Consider the following 21,850-nt stretch of genomic DNA (forward strand, 5'->3'; position numbering starts at 1 on the left):
CGTGATCCACAATAGAAAAAGGAGAAAGTGTGGAATCCAATGAGCCAGCTTGTACCTAAGTTACGGTCAGAGAGAAAAAAGATGCGTCCTGCACTGCACTCTAGTCCTTCACTCTCACGTTCCTCATCCACAAATCTTTCATCCTGGCTCAAATTAATGGGGTAATCGTCGCTTTCTCGGTCCGAATCTCTCTCGCTGCTGGTGTAAACAATGTGCAGATGTGAGGAGCCTTTCAACCTGTGACGTCACGCTACTTCCGCTACAGGCAAGGCTTTTTTTTAATCAGCGTCCAAAGGTTGCGAACTTTATCGTCGATGTTCTCTACTAAATCCTTTCAGCAAAAATATGTCAATATCGCGAAATGATCAAGTATGACACATAGAATGGATCTGCTATCCCCGTTTAAATAAAAAAATGTCATTTCAGTAGGCCTTGAAGCATAAGAGTTGTGTGATAACTTATACATAGTTATTCTAACACATGTGCTTATGTATCATAACCAGGTAATTAATGATTTGAAGAACAAAACTTACTTTTAGCCCATATTAACGAAATACATCAGAAAAGCGGCCATTTTTAAGGCACTACTGTCGTCTTTCTTTAGAAGTCGTGCTTTCTTCCGTGTTCTCGGCCGCCGTCACGCTTTTCATCGGTGTAATATTTCACATTTAACTGGATGTTTGCGCCGCACGCGACGTGTTTACCCAGCTGGGAGAGATGATCTCCACGCGGCGGCGTTGGAAAGTGTAACGCAATTACGTGATTTATTTTCCACACGTCGCCTCCCTGGGTTACATGGGGGAGACATTCAAAACCGCCGTGCGTAATTGTTTTTTTCTCTCTCACAACGCAGAAGTTTACCTAAGACGCGTTTTTTTGGAGCGGGGAACTTGAGAAGCGCATTTGTTTAGAGTTTCAAAGGAGCCCGGAGGCCGGCGGCGGCCCACGGCGGTTTCTCCTGACAGCTGCGAGTCAGATGATCCCGCCTCCTTGTCATGTTTGGCTCTGACGGAATCAGCAGCGTCTGCTAGCCTGTAATCAGCACAGACCACACTTTAAGGCCTGACGTCTTCCTCCCCGTTGCCAAGGGTTCACGTGTGTTTACTTTGCGGTTGCTTTGACAACTACTGGCGGACGTGGCGACCGCTGGCGGACTCCCCGCTCGCTTATCTCATCCCTATCTTGGATTCGGCGGTTGCAGACTACTACTTTACAATTGTTCCTGGAAGCTGATAGTTAAAGGCCTACTGAAATGATTTTTTTTTTATTTAAACGGGGATAGCAGATCCATTCTATGTGTCATACTTGATCATTTCGCGATATTGCCATATTTTTGCTGAAAGGATTTAGTAGAGAAAATCGACGATAAAGTTCGCAACTTTTGCTCGCTGATAAAAAAAAAGCCTTGCCTGTAGCGGAAGTAGCGTGACGTCACAGGAGCTAGTATTCCTCACAATTCCCCGTTGTTTACAATGGAGCGAGAGAGATTCGGACCGAGAAAGTGATGATTACCCCATTAATTTGAGCGAGTATGAAAGATTCGTAGAACGTTACAGTGAATGACTTGAGAGGCAGTGATGGACGTATCTTTTTTCGCTCTGACCGTAACTTAGGTACAAGCTGGCTCATTGGATTCCACACTCTCCTTTTTTTATTGTGGATCACGGATTTGTATTTTAAACCACCTGGGATACTATATCCTCTTGAAAATGAGAGTCCAGAACGCCAAATGGACATTCAGTGCCTTTTATCTCCACGACAATACATCGGCGAAATGCTTTAGCTACGAGCTAACGTGATAGCATCGTGCTTTAACTGCATATAGAAACAAAAAAAATAAACCCCTGACTGGAAGGATAGATAGAAAATCAACAATACTATTAAACCGTGGACATGTAAATACACGGTTAATGCTTTGCAGCCTGGCGAAGGTTAACAATGCTGTGCTAACGACGCCATTGAAGCTAACTTAGCAACCGGACCGCACAGAGCTATGCTAAAAACATTAGCTCTCCACCTACGCCAGCCAGCCCTCATCTGGTCATCAACACCCGTGCTCACCTGCGTTCCAGCGATCGGCAGAAGGACGAAGGACTTCACCCGATGCGTTTGGCGGCCCGGAGACGTAGGAAGTCAAGGTGAGGTCAGCGGCTAGCCCGGCTAGCGCGGCTAGCGCGGCTAGCGCGGCTAGCGCGGCTAGCGCTCCAACAAAGTCCTCCTGGTTGTGTTGCTGTAGTCCGCTGCTAATACACCGATCCCACCTACAACTGTCTTCTTTGCAGCCTTCATTGTTCATTAAACAAATTGCAAAAGATGTCCAGAATACTGTGGAATTATGAAATGAAAACAGAGCTTTTTGTATAGGATTCCACGGGGTACCATGACTTCCGTTACTCTGACTTGGTCACGCGCATACGTCATCATACCGCGACGTTTCAGCCGGATATTTCCCGGGAAATTTAAAATGTGACTTTATAAGTTAACCCGGCCGTATTGGCATGTGTTGCAATGTTAAGATTTCATCATTGATATAAAAACTATCAGACTGCGTGGTCGCTAGTAGTGGCTTTCAGTAGGCCTTTAATTGGCAGAAGCAGCAGTTTTATCAGAACAACATAATGCAGAGGTGTCAAAGTGGTTTTCACTGAGGGCCACATCGCAGTTATGTTTGGCCCCGGAGGGCCGCGTCTAACAGTGAATACTATTATTACACAAAGTTTTTAATGCATTTTTAAAACCAAAATTAAAAAAAATATATGGTAAGTTGCAATAATTTCACCTCAAAATGTAGTGTCTATTACTGTAAATCAGGGGTGTCCAAAGTGCGGCCCGCAGGTCATTTTTTAACGGCCCCACGGCACATTTTAAAAATATGATGAAAAAAAAAAAAATATATATATATATATATATATAAAAAGTGGTATAAAAGAGCAAACAGGTGAAATGTAACAAGAAAATGTCGCATTATTTACTCTAATAACACAAAGCTGCCATGCAGGCTGTTTCTTTCTTTAAAAAATAATAATCAATCAAAATCAATTTCATTATGAATTATTGACCCATTCAAGGCTCCAATTACTTCACATTAAATATTCCACTTTGAGATATTTTGGGGGGGAAAATGTTGCATATTTTTAAAAAACAAAGTTTTTTAAAGAAGGGCCTAAAAAGAACAAACAAAAAACATAAACAACAATAAAACGTATAATTGACGGATAGATCTGAAGTTGATCTTGAGAGTATTGTGGTAAAAGTTTAAAAGAATGTTGGATTTATTTTTTTAGACTTTACTGAGCAGGACCCTTTTGGATCCCCAATAATTTTAGTGGGACTTTTTTTTTTTTTTAAGTGTCATTGCTCAAAAAAATAATGAATTAAAATCAATGTTGTTATGAGTTATTGACCTTTTTAAGACTCCAATTATTATATAATCTCAAATATTCCACTTTAAAATTTTATTGGGGGGAAATATTGCACATTTTGTGTTTTTTTCCATAAAAAAACACGGTTTTACTTGACAAAGATGGCATACAACTTAAATCTTTAAAAGCGTTATATTGACAGATAGACCTAATGTTGATCTAGAGATTTAAACCTTGAATAATAATATTAATAATAATACTAAATAATGACACATTTGTAATATTTTTTTGGACCAAAAACTTTTGGGGTCCCCGGGATCAAGCCTGAGTGGAGGCCTAAATGTATCTTTTTTAAACATATATTGTTTTGGTTTTTAAAATAAAAAATATCAAAATGGCCCCCGCTTGCTTTGATTTTTCAGTGTGCGGCCCTCACTGGAAAAAGTTTGGACACCCCTGCTGTAAATGGAAAAACAGTATTGCTGTTTTTATGGTAAAAAAAAAGGCAGCTCAGTTGCCAGAATTTTACTGTAAAATGTACTTCTTTTTTTTTACTGTAAATAAAAAAACTGCAGTAATATTTTGGCACCCGTGCTGCCAGTTTGTTAGTTTTTTTTACCGCAAATCAACAAGTGTAGATTTTTCGGTGTATTACTGTAAATGCCAAAAAGGCACCACAGTTTATTACATTAAAAAAAAAAGTACTGTTTTTTTTATTTAGAGAAAAATGCTGTAAAAACCACCGTAAATTTGACAATTTTACCATGAAATCTATTGCTACTTTTACATTGCACAATTTGATGGATAACTTGCTTTGAAATCATTAATATTATTATTTATTTCTATTTAAAAAATGGTTTGAATGTTTGAGAATATATTTTTGCATAATTAGACAATATTTAAGATAACATAATTTGCGATTACATGGAGTACTTTTTTTTTTTTTCTCCCAAAATAGAAAGAAAGAATACATTTAGTAAGAAAAGTTACTGTACTTTATTGATACATATTATTTCCAGGCTTTTGAGGGCCAAATAAAATGAAGTGCCGGGCCATATCTGACCTCGGGCCTTGAGTTTAACACCTGGGACCTAAATTTGTGTGCGTCCGCCTTTGTAGTCCGTGCCGACACCTTAGTCGATAAGCTTCTTCTTGTCCTCTATCTTCTTGTTATGGGACATTCATCCTCCGCTCTTGCCATTTCTAATATAAAGTAGTGTAAAGTTCTTACTTATATCTGTCAGTAAACTCGCCATGAAAGCGCTAAAACATACCGGTGTAGTGAGTTTACATTATTCACCCAAGGAACTTTAGTTATTAGAAAGTTCCCGTCTGACGTTTTTTTTGGCACCTGTGCTGCCAGTTTGTTTGTTTTTTACCGCAAATCAACAACTGTAGATTTTTTGGAGTATTACTGTAAATGCCAAAACGGCACCACATTTTCTTACAGTAAAAAAAAAAAAGTACTGTTTTTTTCATTTAGAGAAAAATGCTGTAAAAACCACAGTAAATTTCACAATTTTAAATTTGCATAATTAGACAATATATAAGATAACATAATTTGCGATTACATGGAGTACATATTTATTTTTTCTCCCAAAATAGAAAGAAAGAATACATTTAGTATAAAAATGTACAGTACTTTATTGATACATATTATTTCCAGGCTTTTGAGGGCCAAATAAAGTGAAGTGCCCCTCAGGCCTTGCGTTTGAAACCTGGGACCTAAATTTGCGCGCGTCCGCCTTTGTAGTCTGTGCCGACTACGCAGTCGATAAGCTTCTTCTTGTCCTCTATCTTCTTGTTATGGGACATTCATCCTCCGCTCTTGCCATTCCTAATATAAAGTAGTGTAAAGTTCTTACTTATATCTGTCAGTAAACTCACCATGAAAGCGCTAAAACATACCGGTGTAGTGAGTTTACATTATTCACCCAAGGAACTTTAGTTATTAGAAAGTTCCCGTCTGACGTTTTTTTTTGGCACCTGTGCTGCCAGTTTGTTTGTTTTTTACCGCAAATCAACAACTGTAGATTTTTTGGAGTATTACTGTAAATGCCAAAACGGCACCACATTTTCTTACAGTAAAAAAAAAAAAGTACTGTTTTTTTCATTTAGAGAAAAATGCTGTAAAAACCACAGTAAATTTCACAATTTTAAATTTGCATAATTAGACAATATATAAGATAACATAATTTGCGATTACATGGAGTACATATTTATTTTTTCTCCCAAAATAGAAAGAAAGAATACATTTAGTATAAAAATGTACAGTACTTTATTGATACATATTATTTCCAGGCTTTTGAGGGCCAAATAAAGTGAAGTGCCCCTCAGGCCTTGCGTTTGAAACCTGGGACCTAAATTTGCGCGCGTCCGCCTTTGTAGTCTGTGCCGACTACGCAGTCGATAAGCTTCTTCTTGTCCTCTATCTTCTTGTTATGGGACATTCATCCTCCGCTCTTGCCATTCCTAATATAAAGTAGTGTAAAGTTCTTACTTATATCTGTCAGTAAACTCACCATGAAAGCGCTAAAACATACCGGTGTAGTGAGTTTACATTATTCACCCAAGGAACTTTAGTTATTAGAGAGTTCCGGTCGGAAGGTTTTTTTTGGCACCTGTGCTGCCAGTTTGTTTGTTTTAACCACAAATCAACAACTGTAGACACTTCTTCCACTCCCGTCCTTGCACGCTACACCGCTACAACAAAGATGACGGGGAGAAGACGCTGTCCAAGGTGAGCCACGTAAATAAGACCGCCCACAAAAACGGTGCATCCTGAAGCGACTTGAAGACGATCTGTAAAACATCATCTATGCAACATTTTGACCAAAGAACCACCATCACATCAGAATCACAATCAGAATCAGAATAGTTTTATTGCCATTGTTTGAGAACGGGTTCACAAACTAGGAATTGTTCTTGGTGCAAACGTGCGACATAAAACACATATAACACATATTTGGTATAAAAAGAGCTGTGACTGAGCTATCAGATAGACTTAGAAGGGATTCAAGGAGCTGCTGTTAGGAGTTCTTGTTCATTTGCCTGATGGCCCAGGGGAAAAAAGTGTTCAGGTGGCGGGAGGTGTGGGTCTGGATGGAGCGTAGTCTCCTGCCTGAGGGGAGAGGGGAGAATAGTGTGTGTCCAGGGTGAGAAGAGTCAGCTGTGATCCCACCCACATGCCTCCTGGTCCTGGAGGAGAACAAGTCCTGGAGGGATGGGAGCTTGCAGCCAATCACCTTCTCCGCAGCACGTACCATGCGCTGCAGTCTATTCTTATCCTGGACTGTGGCGCCGGGGAACCACACTGTGATGGAGGAGGTGAGGATGGACTCTATGATGGCATGTTATGTAGACCAATGGTCCCCAACCACCGGGCCGCGGACCGATTGGTACCGGGCCGCACAAGAAATATAAAAAATAATTATTATTTTTTTTTTTTTTTTAATGAAATCAACATAAAAAACACAATATATACATTATATATCAATATAGATCAACATAGTCTGCAAGGATACAGTCCGTAAGCACACATGATTGTATTTATTTATGTAAAAAAAACAAACTTTTTTTTTTTTTTTTAAATACACCCCCACCCCCCACCCCCCTCCACCAAGCGTTGACCGGTCCCCAGCTACAAAAAGGTTGGGGACCACTGATGTAGACCACAAGGAAGTGTTTTAAATAGGGATGTCCGATAATGGCTTTTTGCCGATATCCGATATTCCGATATTGTCCAACTCTTTAATTACCAATACCGATATCAACCGATACCGATATCAACCGATACCGATATCAACCGATATATACAGTCGTGGAATTAACACATTATTATGTCTAATTTGGACAACCAGGTATGGTGAAGATAAGGTACTTTTTAAAAAAAATTATAAAATAAAATAAGATAAATAAATTAAAAACATTTTCTTGAATAAAAAAGAAAGTAAAACAATATAAAAACAGTTACATAGAAACTATTAATTAATGAAAATGAGTAACATTAACTGTTAAAGGTTAGTACTATTAGTGGAGCAGCATGTGTGCTTACGGACTGTATCCCTTGCAGACTGTATTGATATATATTGATATATAATGTAGGAAGCAGAATATTAATAAGAGAAAGAAACAACCCTTTTGTGTGAATGAGGAGGGAGGTTTTTTGGGTGGGTGCATTAATTGTAAGTGTATCTTGTGTTTTTTATGTTGATTTAATTAAAAAAAACAAAAAAAAACACACAAAAAAACGATACCGATAATAAAAAAAACGATACCGATAATTTCCAATATTACATTTTAACGCATTTATCGGACATCCCTAGTTTTAAATTCATAAAAAAAATCATAATATGACTCCTTCAATACGCCTTATAATCCGGTGCGCCTTATGTATGAAAATAGACCTGAATACACCCGCTTGTCCATACAAAAAAATTTGAAAAAAATCATAATATGACCCCTTTAATGCACCCTTTTGTATGAGAAAAGACCTGTATAGACCCGCTCATCGGCAATGCGCCTTATAATCCGGTGCGTCCTATGGTTCGGAAAATATGGTATATTAATTATATATCCATCATAGTTACTTTACAACATGCAGTCGGCTTTCGGGCCCCCAGCTACATTTTTTTTTAGCCCCCAAGTGAAAAAGTTTGATTTAGTTGACATATTCCCACATCTCCAGGCAGATTCGGGCCTAAAAGGACACACAATAGTTCCGATAATGTCACTGATTCAGTCTCCCGCCTATGCATCGTCACTGGAGGGGCTAAACACAACCTTTTTTCTTTTTTTTTTTTTTTTTCCATATGCAAAATGTGTCAAACATCAAAACATTTCCATCATTAAAATGCTCACCATTTGTGGCCTTTGGAGAACATATAGTGGATTTAACCCCCCCCCCCCCCTTCCACCGCCCCCCTCGCCATCCCTCCTCCATCCATCCTCCCGGAGTGCAAAACAAAGAGCGCCATTAGTTCTTTATAGTAACGGAACGTCATCCCAAGGTTCCGCGGGAGGACCTACCTTTTGGGATCAATTATGTGGCCACGGGCTCTTTTTTAAAAAAAAGAAAGAAAAAAAAAAAGCCGTACCTGATTAAAACCCTGCCCGTTTCCCAAGGTCCCTTTGTGCCTTGGCGCCCTCGCCACCGCTATTTATTAGCATATTGTCTTTTTAAAGGTCATTGTCTGTTGTGCGCGACCTCCGCTCCGTCTCGCCATTGTTCCGCCGCTCCAGCTCGAGAGGAGCGGGGAAACTTGTGCGGTTTTTTTTATTTTATTTTTTTTTTACCTCCCACGATGCAACAGGAGGGTCATTGTTGAGGCACGCCGGCTTTGGCTCTGTTGAACGCCGCCGAAGGGGCCGCCACAAAACGATGGCAGCTTGTCCGACATTGCCACACATCTGAGCCGCGCGGAGCAGGAAAAAAGGAAGATGGGAGGTGGTGGGCCCTGGGTGGCTGAATGCCGTCTCCCTGTAGACGCCATTAGAGCTTCCTGGGAGGGAGGGGGCGCCACAGAGCAAAAAAAAAAGGGAAGAAGAAGTCGTCTTTATAAGCCACTTGATGTCTTTTCGACCTTTTAAAGGTCTCACGTTACCCTCCACTTCTACTTTAGCATGTGGAGTCTTTGGCAGGAAGTCTCATGAAATCTCCATATTTGGCGTAAGATTGTTCCTGTTTGGTTGCAGAAAATCAACCCCAAAAGCAGTGCAGTTGTGTGAATGGTGAATAAAAACAGAATACAATAATTTGCAAACCCTTTTCAACTTATATTCAATTGAATAGACTGCAAAGACAAGATATTTACTGTTGGAACTGAGAAACTTTGTGGTTTTTTTGCAAATAATCATTAATTAAAATGGAACACATTGCAAAAAAGTTGGCACAGGGGCATTTTTTACCACTGTGTTACATGGCCTTTCCTTTTAACAACACTCAGTAAATGTTTGGGAACTGAGGAGACACATTTTTTAAGCTTTTCAGGTGGAATTCTTTCCCATTCTTGCTTGATGTACAGCTTAAGTTGTTCAACAGTCCGGGGGTCTCCCTTCTCACATTGCAGGTGCCACACATTTTCAATGTCTGGACTACAGGCAGGCCAGTCTAGTACCCGCACTCTTTTACTATGAAGCCACGCTGTTGTAACATGTGGCTAGGGATTGTTTTGCTGAAATAAGCAGGGGCGTCCGTGATAACGTTGCTTGGATGGCAACATATGTTGCTCCAAAAGCTGTATGTACCTTTCAGCATTAATGGTGCCTTCACAGATGTGTAAGTTACCCATGTCTTGGGCACTAATACACCCCCATGCCATCACAGATCCCAGCTTTTCAACTTTGCGCCTATAACAATCCGGATGGTTCTTTTCCTCTTTGGTCCGGAGGACACGACGTCCACAGTTTCCAAAAACAATTTGAAATGTGGACTCGTCAGACCACAGAACACTTTTCCACTTTGCATCAGTCCATCTTAGATGAGCTCGGGACCCAGCCAAGCCGGCGGCGGCATTTCCGGGTGTTGTTGATAAATGGCTTTGGCTTTGCATAGTAGAGTTTTAACTTGCACTTACAGATGTAGCGACAAACTGTAGTTACTGACAGTGGTTTTTTGAAGTGTTCCTGAGCCCATGTGGTGATATCCTTTACACACTGATGTCGCTTTTTGATGCAGTACCGCTTACGTGCAGTGATTTCTCCAGATTCTCTGAACCTTTTGATGATATTACAGACCGCAGATGGTGAAATCCCTAAATTCCTTGCAATAGCTGCTTGAGAATTGTTGTTCTTAAACTGTTGGACCATTTCCTCACGCATTCGTTGACAAAGTGGTGACCCTCGCCCCGTCCTTGTTTGTGAATGACTGAGCATTTCACGGAAGCTGCTTTTATACCCAATCATGGCACCCACCTGTTCCCAATCAGCCTGTTCACCTGTGGGATGTTCCAAATAAGTGTTTGGTGAGCATCCCTCAACTTTCTCAGTCTTTTTTGCCACTTGTGCCAGCTTTTTTGAAACATGTTGCAGGCATCAAATTCCAAATGAGCTAATATTTGCAAAAAATAACAAAGTTTACCAGTTGGAATGTTAAATATGTTGTCTTTGCAGTCTATTCAATGGAATATAAGTTGAAAAGGATTTGCAAATCATTGTATTCTGTTTTTATTTACCATTTACACAACGAGACAACTTCACTGGTTTGGGGTTTTGTATGAGGCTCGTAATTACGAAGCAAAAACATCTCTCAAGTGTGTCCCCGGTTGCGCAAATGAGCGTGAAAAATGCGGAGGCGAGCAACTACGGCACGTCTGGCGATACATCAAGTGATGGCGAAATCCTTTAAATCTCGTTTTTGAGCAAAAGTGCCGCTTTGGCAGATGTGAAGAGAGGCGAGGAGATACTTTGATGGTGCACACGGGGAGAAGAAGGTGCTTGTGCTTCACGCTGATAAGAATAGGACTTTTCTGGAGTGCATTTGTGTTAAAGTACACACACGACTACTATAGTGTGTGTGTGTGTGTGTGTGTGTGTGTGTGTGTGTGTGTGTGTGTGTGTGTGTGTGTGTGTGTGTGTGTGTGTGTGTGTGTGTGTGTGTGTGTGTGTGTGTGTGTGTGTGTGTGTGTGTGTGTGTGTGTGTGTGTGTGTGTGTCACTCCAGGCATCCAGCCATATCTGACTTTGATTAATTGGCCTGGCATCCCTCAGTCTTGACAGGAAGCTACAGGACATCACGAGTGAGACGTCTCTCTCTTTTTTTTTTTTTTCCTTCTCTGCCTCCGTGCTGACTGTCAGCAGGTGAAGACGACTCAAGTCGCTCAGGTGGAGAAAGTACATTGTTGTTTTATACAACAACTTTTTTTTATTTATTTATTTATTTTTTTTTACAAGGAATTAAAGAAACATTAAGGGGACTGGAGATTATAATAATAATAATAATAATAATAATAATAATAGATTTTATTTGTAAAAAATCACTTTACATTGAGTAAACAACCTCAAAGTGCTACAGTGTATTAAAAATAAAATAAAATAAATAAATACAAAATTAATTTAAAAAAAACAACAACAAAAAACATAATAAAAGATAAATACAAATAACAAATAGCTAGAACTAGTATGCATATATCTTAAAAAAGGCTTTTTTTAAAAAAAAAAAAAGGGTTTTAAAGCCTTTTTTAAAAGCATCCACAGTCTGTGGTGCCCTCAGGTGGTCAGGGAGAGCGTTCCACAGACTGGGAGCGGCGGAGTGGAAAGCCCGGTCTCCCAATGTTCGGAGCTTTGTCTTTGGAGGTTGGAGGAGGTTAGCCTGTCCGGAGCGGAGGTGTGTCGAGTGGAGGATTTGGGGGTGAGCAGTTCTTTGAGGTAGAGGGGGGCATTTCCATGGAGGCACTGGTGGGTTAGTAGGGAGACTTTGTATTCAAGATTCTCTTTGAGGTGTCCTGCCTGGTCCACCGTTATTAAAGGCAGCTTCTCAATCAGGAGTGTCTAGCATGGCCATGTTTTAAATTGTTAGCATTCTAATATTAGCATGCTAGTATTTTTTTGTGCTAATTTTGCAGGTTCACGCAAACATTTTACTTGACAAAGTGCAGGTACACACCTCCGAGTATTATATTTTACACACCACACAGGTGAGCAGGCTAATTGGGAACAGGTGGGTGCCATGATTGGGTATAAAAGCAGCTTCCATGAAATGCTCAGTCATTCACAAACAAGGATGGGGCGAGGGTCACCACTTTGTCAACAAATGTGTCAGCAAATTGTCCAACAGTTTAAGAACAACATTTCTCAACGAGCTATTGCAAGGAATTTAGGGATTTCACAATCTACGACAATCTATCAACAACACCCAGAAACGCTGCCGGCTTCGCTGGGCCTGAGCTCATCTAAGATGGACTGATACAAAGTGGAAGGTTGTTCTGTGGTCTGACGAGTCCACATTTCAAATTGTTTTTGGAAACTGTGGACGCTGTGTCCTCCGGACCAAAGAGGAAAGGAACCATAACCACATAATTCATTATTAGCATAAAATGAGTAAAACAGTTCGGTATTTATTTTCCTTTTTTTGTTCTAATTTTGCAGGCATACGCAAACATTTTACTTGACGAATGATACCTTAGTATGGTAGCTTTTTTTAGCTAATTTTGTAGGTCATATTTTAGTACTTGCGATTGTTAGCATGCTAAACACCTTTTTCAGGTACACACCTCAGAGTATTATATTTTACACATCCCACAGGTGAGCAGGCTAATTGGGAATGGGTGGGTGCCATGATTGGGTGTGAAAGCAGCTTCCATGAAATGCTCAGTCATTCACAAACAAGGACGGGGCGAGGGTCACCACTTTGTCAACAAATGCGTGAGCAAATTGTTGAACAGTTTAAGAACAACATTTCTCAACCAGCTATTGCAAGGAATTTAGGGATTTCACCATCTACGCTCCGTAAAGGTTCAGAGAATCTAGAGAAATCACTGCATGTAAGCGGCAAGGCCGAAAACCAACATTGAATGCCCGTGACCTTCGATCCCTCAGGCGGTACTGCATCAAAAAGTGACATCAGTGTGTAAAGGATATCACCACATGGGCTCAGGAACACTTCAGAAAACCACTGTCAGTAACTACAATTTGTCGCTACATCTGCAAGTGCGAGGTAAAACTCTACTATGCAAAGCGAAAGCCATTTATCAACAACACCCAGAAACCTTGCTGGCTTCGCTGGGCCTGATCTCATCTAAGATGGACTGATGCAAAGTGGAAAAGTGTTTTGTGGTCTGACGAGTGCACATTTAAAAAAAAAAAATTCAAAACTGTGGATTTTGTGTCCTCCGGAACAAAGAGGAAAAAAACCATAACCATGTAATTCATTACTAGCATAAAATGAGTAGAACAGTTCGGTATTAGTTTTTCTTTTTTTTTTGTTGAAACCATGTGCTTTTTACGGTCAAGGTTACAGGGAACACTTAAAACATTGATGAACCCTTCAGAAAATCACAAGTTGATCATTGCTTTTAAAACAAAATAGGCCCCAAAACATAAAAGTTACCGCAAATTTACACACCTGTCGCCGGTTACCAATTAGGTAAGGTCTCATGCCGGAGGGTCATCTCTGGGGATGACACTTGTGTTACCCTTCTGCGTGCTCCGCACCAGCCTGTTGCTTCACCTAGAAGACTGCAATACTTTTACCTGCACGTCACCTACCGTCTCTGCATCCTGGGGCCAGGCAAGCAGCCGCCGTGCACCATTGTGACATTGTGGGCCGTACGGAAACACTTCGTACTTATGCAGATATATAAGATATAGCTCGGTTGGTAGAGTGGCCGTGCCAGCAACTTGAGGGTTCCGGGTTCGATGCCCGCTTCTGCCATCCTAGTCCTTGGGCAAGACACTTTACCCACCTGCTCCCAGTGCCACCCACACTGGTTTAAATGGAACTTACATATTGGGTTTCACTATGTAAAGCGCTTTGAGTCACTAGAGAAAAGCGCTATATAAATACAATTCACAAATGATACTAAACCATTATAGAATGATCCAACGATATCCCCCATATGTGTCAAAAAATCAATACGGAATATGATACCTGACACCGGTATCAGTGATATCAGTGGCATCATCAACATTGCGACTTTTCACGACTTTGTTTGTTATCGTAACGATGAGCTCCGCCGCGCACGTGCAATCCATCACGTGCACGCCCCGACATGTGGTAAACATGCAGGAACAAGTGGCATGTACCGCTGCCAAGTGCCCCCCCCTCCCCCCCTCCTTTTCCCCGGTGTTTAACCTCGCTCAATTTTCCCGTCTGCTTGAAACAATACTGTGATCAGCGCGTGTAATGGCGCCTTATTAACCCCAATTACCACAATTAAAACCCCGCTGCCACCGGGCCCCTTTCAAGTCTTAATTAATCAGATGGCGGCGAAGAGGCCGCCGTCCTGTACCAGCCCCTCTTCCTGGCGGCAGCTGGCACTCTTCCTCCGCCCTGACCAAACATGTGGCCTCTAAAACGCACATCTGGCCCAACAAAACGTCGCCTCTCTTTGTGCGTTTGATGCGGCTGTAATGAAAACGACAAGCCCCCCCACCCCCACCACACCCCACCCCACCCCCGCTTGGCACGGTGCCTTGGAACGCTGCCCAGTTTGTTCCTGGCTAATTGCTTAATTGATGCATTGTTTTTACTGATGATACGGATTTGCCCCCCTCTGCTTCCTCCCTGGTGCTGCTGCACATGGATACAAAAGGAATTACACCTTATTAGCGGGACTTAAAACCATTGTGCCGCCTCCCTTAATTGATCCCAACCACTTGATGGCACATAATGCCGTGTAAATAACACCGTTCCACCCCTCCTGTTTACCCCCCGTCTATTCAGCCGCCGAGACACACCCTGCCGTACTGCCGACCGGATGCAGGAAGGATTTTATTGTACAAACCCCGTTTCCATATGAGTTGGGAAATGGTGTTAGATGTAAATATAAACGGAATACAATGATTTGCAAATCATTTTCAAGCCATATTCAGTTGAATATGCTACAAAGACAACATATTTCATGTTCAAACTCATAAACATTTTTTTTTTTTTGCAAATAATCATTAACTTTAGAATTTGATGGCAGCAACACGTGACAAAGAAGTTGGGAAAGGTGGCAATAAATACTGATAAAGTTGAGGAATGCTCATCAAACACTTATTTGGAACATCCCACAGGTGAACAGGTAAATAGGGAACAGGTGGGTGCCATGATTGGGTATAAAAGCAGCTTCCATGAAACGAGGACGGGGCGAGGTTCAACACTTTGTCAACAAATGCGTGAGCAAACTGTCGAACAGTTTAAGAACAACATTTCTCAACGAGCTATCGCAAGGAATTTAGGGATTTCACTATCTACGCTCCGTAATATCATCAAAAGGTTCAGAGAATCTATAGAAATCCCCTGCATGTAAGCGATGATATTACGGACCTTTCGATCCCTCAGGCGGTTCTGCATCAAAAAGCGACATCAGTGTGTAAAGGATATCACCACATGGGCTCAGGAACACTTCAGAAAACCACTGTCAGTAACTACAGTTGGTCGCTACATCTGTAAGTGCAAGTTAAAACGCTACTATTCCAAAGCAAAAGCCATTTATCAACAACACCCAGAAACGCCGCCCGCTTCGCTGGGCCCGAGCTCATCTAAGATGGACTGATGCAAAGTGGAAAACTGTTCTGTGGTCTGACGAGTCCACATTTCAAATTGTTTTTGCAAACTGTGGACGTCGTGTCCTCCGGACCAAAGAGGAAAAGAACCATCCGGATCACAGCATGTGTGATGGTATGGGGGTGTATTAGTGCCCAAGACATGGGTAACTTACACATCTGTGAAGGCACCATTAATGCTGAAAGGTACATACAGCTTTTGGAACAACATATGTTGTTATCATGGACGCCCCTGCTTATTTCAGCAAGACAATGCCAAGCCACGTGTTACATGAACGTGGCTTCATAGTAAAAGAGTGTGGGTACTAGACTGGCCTGCCTGTAGTCCAGACCTGTCTCCCATTGAAAATGTGTGGTGCATTATGAAGCCTAAAATAGCAGAAGGGAGACCCCCGGACTGTTGAACAACTTAAGCTGTACATCAAGCTAGAATGGGAAATAATTCCACCTGAAAAGTTTCACAAATTGGTCTCCTCAGTTCCTAAATGTTTACTGAGTGTTGTTAAAAGGAAAGGCCATGTAACACAGTGGTAAAAATGCCCCTTTTTTTCAATGTGTTGCTGCCATTAAATTCCCATTTAATGATTAATTTGCAAAAAAAGGAATTTTCTGAGTGTGAACATTAAATATATTGTCTTTGCAGTCTATTCAATTGAATATAAGTTGAAAAGGATTTGCAAATTATTGTATTCTGTTTTTATTTACCATTTACACAACATGCCAACTTCACTGGTTTTGGGTTTTGTAATATGTGCAAGGCTAATAAATAAGAGTGCAGTGGTAAATAGAGCAAAAGCAAAAAGATGATGAAGTGAACATTAGTTTAGTGAGAGATTACCATACAATTTGGACTATTCCTACGCTTTGAACACTGCGGGCTCATAAAACTGTGCATCTGATTTATGTGTCTGTCTTAGCTGACAGCCATAAAGCAAATAGTTGTCATTAAACACATGTAAAAGACACTGAGAAGGTGTGTTAGTGTGCAATGGCGCCATCTTTTGGACGAGTTTGCTCACTGCAGGTCCTGCTGTCTAAAGCTCCGAACCGGAAGTAGAAGTGTCGTTCTGTCTTCTCGTCGCCCGTAGTTATTCAACTCGTATGGATTCTGTATTCATCGCCTCAAGCAACGTTTTCCAGTTTTACAATATAACTAAAACTATTCTTACGTACCAAACCGTCCCATGTGTGACGTGTGTAGGAGTGTTTTCATGCATATTTGTACGTGCTACCGTGATGCAATAAATCCGGCGTCGTTAGCATTAGCTAACATGCTAACACGTTTACATGTGACTGTGTTAGTATTAATTAACTTACAATGGCATTATTTTTGTATGGTTTCAGTTTCACAAATTCCTTAGTAAATTCGCCAAAACATCCCCGTGGAGTCATTGAGTCTGTGACCCTGTCATATAAGTCAGTGATTGGCAAACTGAGGACTCCAGCTAGTGCACGGGTGTCAAACTCAAGGCCCGGGGGCCAGATCTGGCCCGCAAACACCTGGAAATGATGTGTGTCAATAAAGTACTTCATATTTTCTCACTAAATGTAATAGATTTTTTTTCATTTTGACAGAAAAAATATATGTACTGCTTGAAATTGCATGTCTTTTAATCTTTAATAGTATCCATTATTGCAACAAATATTACAGAATATTATCATACTTTCCAAACATTTTTGTCTGAATAAAAATAAATAAAAATACTTACCTTTACAGCAAACTACCCATCAAATTAATAAAAATGACAATACATTTTACGTTATTCTTTACAGCATATTACTGTAAATTGGAAAAAAAAAAAACAACTACTGTCTTTTGTGTTAAAATTCTGTTGACTGTAAAATTTTTGGTTGTTTTTTTTAACGGTGTATTACTGTAAATGGAAAGGCGGTACATTTGTTTTTACGGTAGAAAAACTGGCAGCTGAGTTGCCAGAATAAAAAAAAAGAACTTGTACTGTTTTTCCATTAACAATGTCATGTTGTCAATTTAACAGTAAAATTCTGGCAACTAAGCTGCCAACCTTTTCCATAAAAAAAACCCAAAACAGTGGTACTTTTTTGCCATTACCGTAAAATGTTGTAAAAAACAAACAAAAAAACATTATATTTCACAGCAAAATTTGGGAAATTTAAAGATTTTACTCTAAAATTGACAGTCTACTTGAAACCATTTATATAATTAATAATGAAATGAGGTGGCGACCAACGTTCCCTCTAAGGTGCGCGCCTGTGCAATTGCGCACTGCTCAAGCGTCCTCTGCGCACGGCAAATATATGCCACGCACAAAATCAAATAAAAAAATAAGCGCATAACAATTTTCGACACACAGACACGACAGAGAAAATGGTTTTCGTCATCATTGTTCAAATATTGTAACGTCTGTCGAGACGCTTTGAGGACATGAATTCCATCCATCACTTTACTGAGCAAAACTCTTTATTGTCGGCCATAAACACATCACCAAAACATTAGTAAAAAATAATTATATCTAGCAGAAGTGGTCATTTTCTGCAGTACAAACCAGACCAAAAGCAACTTTGTTATATCAACAGCACCCGCTCGCTCTTTCTCACTTACGCCAACACATGCACATATGGCACTTAGCCAGTGATGCGTTTACAGCCACACAAAAAGTCGCACAACTCCAACACCACACAAATAGTGTAATTCCAGGTCGTTACTCTATGATTTACCAATCAAATGTGTGCTTATTCTAGTGTCATTTATTAGGAACCTTAATTTATAAATATTAATCATGAAATGTTGTTAGTATATTAAATAAATACTAATAAAAATATATTTTTTACAAACAGGAAGTTGCAGGAATGTACACATGATCCCCTGCTTACATCTCATTGTGCAACATGTGAATGTTTCAATGGGAACTAAATGCAATGTCTGAAAGGGGTACAAACTATTTCCAAAGCAGGACCTCCACCCAGACAAACAATACAAGTACACACTTCATGAAAAACAATATTTGTTGTTATTGTCATTGTAAGTGGGCCTAAACACTTCTATTAGAAATGCTGTCATTTGATTATAATAATAAGAGAATGTTGTCTGTCTATCTGTGTTGGCCCTGCGATGAGGTGGCGAGTTGTCCAAGGTGTACACCGCCTTCTGCCCGAATGCAGCTGAGATAGGCTCCAGCGACCCCGAAAGGGACAAGCGGTAGAAAATGGATAGCAAATGAAATGCAGAGGCAAATTCATACATTATTCGCTGTTAAAAGCTGATGGCATCCATAACTGCCACGTGGGCCTCGAGGAAAACCAGTTTGACATCCCTGATCATGTGGTACGTTAAAGAATCACTTGATTAAAGTACTTTGTCATATGTCTCATGATTCAGACACAGTGTTACCGTTCAAAGTGTTGGCCGAAAATAATAAATATACCTGTTAAATGGAAATTCTGCCTTGTTTTCAATGCATACTTAGGCCTACTACGCTACTTTATTTTATTTGCCGGTCATTACAGTGGTATTTGGGGAGCCAAGTGTTTTCTGAAGAGGTGCTTGCCAGAACCACATACATAGATGACCTTTGGCTATAGCTTTTGACCACAGCAGTGTAATAGAGCCGTGTTGTTCAACCACTGTGACGTGAGATACAACCTGGTGTGCCGTGGGAGATGATCTCATTGCACCTATTGGGGTTAAGAATATTGTTTGCAAAGCAGTAATTATAGTCTGCAAATGATGTGTTGTTGTTGAGTGTCGGTGCTGTCTAGAGCTCGGTAGAGTAACCGTGTAATACTCTTCCTTATCTGTAGGTGGCAGCCGGTAGCTAATTGCTTTGTAGATGTCGGAAACAGCGGGAGGCAGGGTGCAGGTAAAAAGGTCTCTTATGCTTAAACCAAAAATAAACAAAAGGTGAGTGCCCCTAAGAGAAGGCATTTAAGCTTAGAGGCCTACTGAAAGCCACTACTAGCGACCACGCAGTCTGATAGTTTATATATCAATGATGAAATCTTAACATTGCAACACATGCCAATACGGCCGGGTTAACTTATAAAGTGACATTTTACATTTCCCGGGAAATATCCGGTTGAAAACGTCTCGGTATGATGACGTTTGCATGTGACATCACGGAGTGAACGGAAGTATTGGCACACCATTGTGTCCCAATACAGAAAGCTCTGTTTTCATCTCAAAATTCCACAGTATTCTGGACATCTGTGTTGGTGAATCTTTTGCAATTTGTTGAATGAACAATGAAGACTGCAAAGAAGAAAGCTGTAGGTGGGATCGGTGTATTAGCGGCGGACTACAGCAACACAACCAGGAGGACTTTGAGATGGATAGCAGACGCGCTACCGTGAGTACAGCTTTGTCTTCCAAACATTTGATCGCTTGCCCGCACGTGCGTGTCGCTATGTGCATGTCACGTACGTAACTTTGTGGAAATATATGTTTCTTGCTGACTCTGATGGCGGCCGGGGTGTCGTCGAAAGCTACAACGCCCGCCGCTGCACCGCTGTCCTCACCTTGACTTCCTCCGTCTCCGGGCCGCCGACCGCATCAGTGATCGGGTGAAGTCCTTCGTTGCGCCGTCGAACGCTGGAACGCAGGTGAGCACGGGTGTTGATGAGCAGATGAGAGCTGGCGTAGGTGCAGAGCTAATGTTTTTAGCATAGCTCTGTCGAGGTCCCGTAGCTAAATTAGCTTTGATGGCGTCGTTAGCAACAGCATTGTTTAGCTTCGCCAGGCTGGAAAGCATTAACCGTGTGGTTACATGTCCATGGTTTAATAGTATTGTTGATTTTCTGTCTATCCTTCCAGTCAGGGGTTTATTTCTTTTGTTTCTATGTGCAGTTAAAGCAAGATGCTATCACGTTAGCTCCGTAGCTAAAGAGCTTCGCCGATGCATTGTCGTGGAGATAAAAGTCACTGTGAATGTCCATTTGGCGTTCTGGACTCTCATTTTCAAGAGGATATAGTATCCCAGGTGGTTTAAAATACAAATCTGTGATCCACAATAGAAAAAGGAGAAAGTGTGGAATCCAATGAACCCTTGTACCTAAGTTACGGTCAGAGCGAAAAAAGATACGTCCTGCACTGCAGTCTAGTCCTTCACTCTCACGTTCCTCATCCACGAATCTTTCATCCTCGCTCAAATCAATGGGGTAATCGTCGCTTTCTCGGTCCGAATCGCTCTCGCTGCTGGTGTAAACAATGTGCAGATGTGAGGAGCCTTTCAACCTGTGATGTCACGCTACTTCCGCTACAGGCAAGGCTTTTTTATCAGCGACCAAAAGTTGCAAACTTTATCGTCGATGTTCTCTACTAAATCCTTTCAGCAAAAATATGGCAATATCGCGAAATGATCAAGTATGACACATAGAATGGATCTGCTATCCCCGTTTAAATAAAAAAATGTAATTTCAGTAGGCGTTTAAGGATGGCTATGCAGGACGAAACTAAAACTGAACTGGCTACAAAGTCAACAAAAACAGAATGCTGGACGACAGCAAAGACTTACTGTGGAGCAAAGACGGCTTCCACAATGCACATCCGAACATGACATGACAACCAACAATGGATAAAAACAACTGAAATATTCCTAATTGCTAAAACAAAGTAGATGCGGGAAATATCGCTTAAAAGAAGACATGAAACATCTACAGGAGAATACCAAAAAAAGAGAAAAAGCCACCAAAATAGGAGCGCAAGACAAGAACTAAAACACTACACACAGGAAAACAGCAAAAATCTCAAAATAAGTCACGGCGTGATGTGACAGTACACCTACTTTGAGACAAGAGCTATATTGATGCATGCTTGGTTATGGTTTAAAGTCATATCCAACAATTGCGACAAAGACTTTTTACTGTCAACTAAATTTAGTTTTTTAATGATTTCTGCTAGTGGTGTGCCTCCGCATTTTTTCAACGCAAAAAAATGTGCCTCGGCTCAAAAAAGGTTGAAAAACACTGTAATAGAGGATCTTTGACGAGCACTTTTGCAGCCGGTCCTTAATTGAGCTCAGCCACTTAATGGCACAAAATGCCGTGTAAATAACACCATTTGCCCCCCCTGCCCCCCCACCCCGTCTAAGCAGCCGCCAGAGACCAGGCGTGCTCTAGTGCCAACTGGAGGCTCGTTCATTGCTAATGCAGGAATTATTTTATTTCCCGCTTGTTGGGTTGCAGCCAAAGACCCATTAGGGCTATTTTGGGGGGTGTTTAATTAGCAGGTTAAGGGGTTGATGAAGGTCCCTCGTGGGAAAAAAGGCGGTAAATGCATCCCGCCTTTTTCGGGAGTTGCATCCACAC

The sequence above is a fragment of the Entelurus aequoreus genome, linkage group LG12 (genome assembly GCF_033978785.1).
Source record: "Entelurus aequoreus isolate RoL-2023_Sb linkage group LG12, RoL_Eaeq_v1.1, whole genome shotgun sequence".
Lineage (NCBI taxonomy): Eukaryota > Metazoa > Chordata > Actinopteri > Syngnathiformes > Syngnathidae > Entelurus > Entelurus aequoreus.